The sequence below is a fragment of the Molothrus ater genome, chromosome W (assembly GCF_012460135.2).
Source record: "Molothrus ater isolate BHLD 08-10-18 breed brown headed cowbird chromosome W, BPBGC_Mater_1.1, whole genome shotgun sequence".
Classification (NCBI taxonomy): Eukaryota; Metazoa; Chordata; class Aves; order Passeriformes; family Icteridae; genus Molothrus; species Molothrus ater.
The window spans coordinates 8,571,429-8,576,057 of record NC_050510.2 but is presented as its reverse complement, the minus strand read 5'-3'; the positions used below and the strand labels follow the sequence as shown (position 1 = coordinate 8,576,057).

General features: G+C 54.0%; 1 long non-coding RNA gene across 1 annotated transcript; it reads left to right on the top strand.

The window, feature by feature from the left end:
• Positions 1-824: 824 nt before the first annotated feature.
• Positions 825-3,889, top strand: LOC118701520 (uncharacterized). The gene is made up of 2 exons (XR_004982539.1): positions 825-3,333; positions 3,614-3,889. It is a non-coding gene; the product is annotated as an uncharacterized LOC118701520 (long non-coding RNA).
• The last annotated feature ends 740 nt before the right edge of the window (positions 3,890-4,629 follow it).

Genomic DNA, 4,629 nt, shown 5'->3' with positions numbered 1-4,629 from the left:
ATGCTGGATTAACTGTTTGACTGACATCTGTGGCCCCTTCCCCCAGATCTGGTGTGGTGTCAGCTTCCCAGCGTGGCATTCCCACTCTTTCTAGCAGGTTCCAATCCCCAGTCTCTAAAGCTCGAATCTTAACTGCTTCCCAAAATTGGCACAGGTTCTTGGGGCGCACGGTCACCCGACAGGGGGGCAAAGTCCAGAGATTACTCAAGGGACGATGACGCCGCCTGTCGGTGACGACATTCTGCCGCCAGGGCACGCCTCTGCCTGGGGGCTGGCCGTTGGCATTCATCGCTGTCGCTGTCCCAATCCAGGGATGGGGAGGACAGCCTGTGGGCAGCAGGGGGTGGTGGGTTGGCCAGAGGCGCTGAAGTCGACGGACCAACTGTGGACTGTGAAGCTGAGGGGCTGGTTACAAGCCCTGCTATGGGCGGGCCGGCCGCCGGCGGTGCCACGGCCGGGGGCCCAGCCGTGGATGGCGCAGCTAGAGGTGCGGCGGCAGGCGGCGTGGCGGTGGGCGGCGGCACTACTGGCGCCGCTGTGGGGGCTACAGGCGTGGCTGCCACCGGCGCGGGCTGCAATGGCAAAGCTGCAAAAGACATTAAGTAAACCGAGTCAGCCGTCGCGCAGGGAGTAGGAGGAGGAAGTGGTTCTGCAACTAAAGGTGAGGGGGGGTGAAAGAGAATACAGTTCCTGTTGTGTGATTTACCAATTGGAGAGACGCTGCTAGTGCGGCAGTCACTGTTGCTGTTGTCTGCGCAGGCGCCATGGAAAAGGGGGGGAAGGCGGGGGGTGTGACGTTGGCTGGAACAAATGCTCACCAGCAGGCGCTGACGATGGGTGCGGCCAGTACATCTGCACAGGCTCCACGGCTGACAACAAGGGAGCTGACGGAGTGACCGGTCCAGCTGTGGTGACCGCCGCTGATGGAGGTGGTTCCGCCCTCACTCGCGGTGCAGGGGGGAAAATCTGAGTCGGGAGTAGCATCTTCTGCTGGCCGTGAAAGAGTCGGTCTCCGGCTTGCAGGGGGGTGAGGCAGAGTGGAAATTTTCCAGAGTAGAGATCCATTTTCATTTAGGTGAAATGTACATCTTTAAGTCTGTAGCTTGCTGTTTAGTCTGACTGCCTGTCCTCGCGAAGGGCCTGTGTTTGGAGGGACTGCTTCAGCCGAAGGACAAGAGATAAGGGGGGAGGGGGGGGCAGACAGAGCAGGGCAACCTGACCCCGGAGTTCTTTCTGATAAAGAAGAATTACCGACAAGTGTCACGCGCGAAATCAGTGGAATGAATATGTATGAACCTATTGTGAAATTGCATGTATATGTATTTGAGAGGGAGATAAAAGGGGATCTGGAGTTCCCAGAGGTACGCATGTCATTTTAGGGGAATGATTCCCACATGCGTCCAGCGCTGTAATATACATACCGGCTTTAGAACTTTCACAAAAGTTGTGGAGTTTGTTTGCTTACGCAAATCAGGGGGAAAGCGGGACCGGCAGGCGGGGCCAAGCGGCTTGTGGGACAGCGCAAGGCCGTCCCACTGGGTGAGGCAAGGCTGGCTAAAACACAGACATGTCCGCTGCATCCCGCGGAGCGCAGGCGGGTATCACCGGTGGCTGGAGCGGGGCCGGCTGTTGCAGCAGCTCGCCAGCCACTCTTAGCGGGGCAGGGGAAAGCCAATCCACTGGGCGCAGCAGCAACAGTTCTGGCACCGCCAGCGGCTGTGGAGGGGCTGAAAGCAGCATAAACGGGGAGGGGCCATTCCCTGGGCATGGTCGGGACGTGGCTATCGTGCTTGGCGGTGCCAGTTTTGTGGGAGGAGGATATGTTGGTCTCACAGAATCATAGGGATGAGGCTATTTTGGCGGAACATAATCTCTAGGCGAGAGATAGGTTCCGCGGGGGGTCCCCACGTCCCCCACCAGTCTGCAGGGAGCCGGAGAAAAGCCGGCAGCTGCCCGGCCTGCCAATCCTTCCCCCAGGGTGTCGGCACCCCCAGAGGCACCCTCTGAGGCCCTCATTTCTGATTCACTTTCCCTCTGGCTGTGGCCTCTGAAGACATGGGACAGGAGTCTCCATACAGGTATGAGTCGAGGCACAGTGGAATCCCCATTAGTAACTTCTTCCAAGAGCTGGTAGCCCAATGCCTCTCACAATTGCAGACTAAAAGTGGTCTCTATATCTACCGGAAAGTAGTGAGATTTGGCCCAGGCAAGCAGAATGCAGAGCAACTCATCTGACACAGAGACTCCAATAAAGCAAATAATGTCCTTCCACACAGAAACGATCGCGTGTTCTTCCCTAGAGAGGTGACTCCCCATCGTGAAAACACTGGCCCCTAACCTCCAGCAAGAGGTACTGACTGTCCACTTTGCTGGGGAATTCGTTCCTGCCTGAGCTTTTAAGCTATCAGGGCAAAACCGCAATCCCAGTCCTTTTCAGGAGGATGCGGGGAAAGGCCGTTACCTCTCCGGGGGAACAGAGGGTGTCCAGACGTGGATAGGCAGCACAGGCACCGTGGGGTCCTGGCGGAGTTCCAGCAGGGGTCCGAGGCGTCTCTTCATCCGTCCTACAATCCACGAAGGGCTGACCTATGCAAATCGCATCAGTGTCACCAGATGTAGCTGTTGAGTAAGAAATGGACACAGACTCATCAGAAGGCTGATTGGCATAGCCTGCATGCTCTATATTTGGAACTGCTCCTTTTATAAGCTGTTCCAATCTAGGTAGATTTCATTGGTCATTCAGTTAATACATTTCACCTGATTGGCTAATTAACAAGATGCCCTTCTTTGAGAAAAACATGAAAACAGAGAGTAGGGAAACAACACCTGCAGGTTGTTTATAATCATAAGCTATTATTACTTATCTTCAACTCCCTAAAGTCTCTCAGGCTGATTCTGGGAAAACTTACCTAATTTTCTCACTCTCTGACCAGGCTGTTACATCCACACATATCCATTTTGAGGTTTGTTTTTGTTTTGCGTCCAGGGTGGTTGCTGCCCCCCCCCTTCCTCCTGGCTTCCTGAGTATTGTGATGCATGAGAGCTTGGGATTCCTGCGAGAGTTGGGGGCGAAGGGGGGTTGATTCCTTCCAGTGGGGCAATTCATCTCAGCGGCCACACAGCACGATCCCTCTGATGAGAGATACTGTTGCCATGTGGTTTTTGCCCAGGTTTTTTCTTTTCCTTTGGCACTGTAACTGGAGGTTTCTGGTCTGCTTCTCTGCTGCTTGGGAGCCCAGAGCCAGTGCGTGCCATGCCGGGACCCGGGAGTACCCTATCCCCTAACGGGGTTGCCCGCTCTGCACAGCCCGACCCCGAGACCTGCCATTGCCGGTGAGCTATCCAGGGGAGTGATTCCCTGTCCAGCCCTGCTGTTCTCTGCCACTGCTTCAGGGCTTCTTGCTACATTTTAACCTGACATCTGGACACCCTGCAGCTTCTGGCATGGCCCTGGAGTCTCTGCTACACTTTGTCACCCCAGGTCTGCTTGACTCTGCCATTCCATCTTGCTACTTCCGAGGTTTCTGCTACAGCTCATTTCACCATCTGGAGGGGCATTGAGACTTCCCCTGGAGGTTTGTAAAGGAAGCCCCTTTTCTATCTCTTCCACCAGCTCGTTCGCCATTATTGTGTGGAGGGTGGGCTGAGTTCGCACCACAGCGCCCCCTGCAGCTGTGGGGGAATCATCGCACCTGCCCTGCCCAGCCAGGAGCCACCAGCATCCCTGCCGGCTGTGACCATAATTACACCAAGGGGGAAAGTGCCTGACAGCCGAGAGAAGGCTGTTACTGGGTTTCTGTTTTTGTTTGTTGTTGCTGCCATTATTGTTGTTTGTTTGCCTTGTTATACACATATATATAAGTAAAGAACTGTTATTCCTTTTCCAATATATTTGCCTGAAAGCCCCTTAATTTCAAAATTATAGTAATTTGGAGGGAAGGGGGTCATATTTTCCATTTCCAAGGGAGGTTCCTGCCTTCCTTGGCAGATACCTGTCTTTCAAACTGAGGCAGTTGGTATATGTTTTTTTCCCTTTCTCTCCCCCTGGGATGCAGCTGCTTATGGAGATGAGATACAGAGCATTACAGACACATCACCCGCCTCCTGCTTTATTCCTACATCGCATGACTTGTGGTGGTTGGTATTTGATTCATTTATTGGGAAGAGCTCTGCAGCCTGACTGCAGGAGCAGGTGGAGTAGAGCTCCAGTGCTACTTTTAACATGGGATGGCAATCACTCACCCACACCTGGCACTCATTCTGATCTCTGGTCCTTCCTCTGAGACCCACACACACAGCTTGGCTGGTGGCTTAAATGAAGCAATTTCCATTAACATGAACACCCACAGAACTGTTGTGCCCCACCAGCTTAAGGCAGACTGGTATCTGCACACCTCCAGGCGCCCAGAGACATTTCTACACTGGAAACTGACCTTGGCTTTGGGTTTGATACTAGTTGTACCCAAGTATCTGACATGGGACTCCCAGGAGGGACCCTCTGGAATCACAGCTCTGCTCCAGCAAGCTCCCCTAGCCCTGACACGGTTCAAGACTGCAGATAGCAGCTCCGACAGCTGACCAGAAACAGGATAAAAGCTTTCCACTGAATGAAATAAAGAAGCCAAAGAC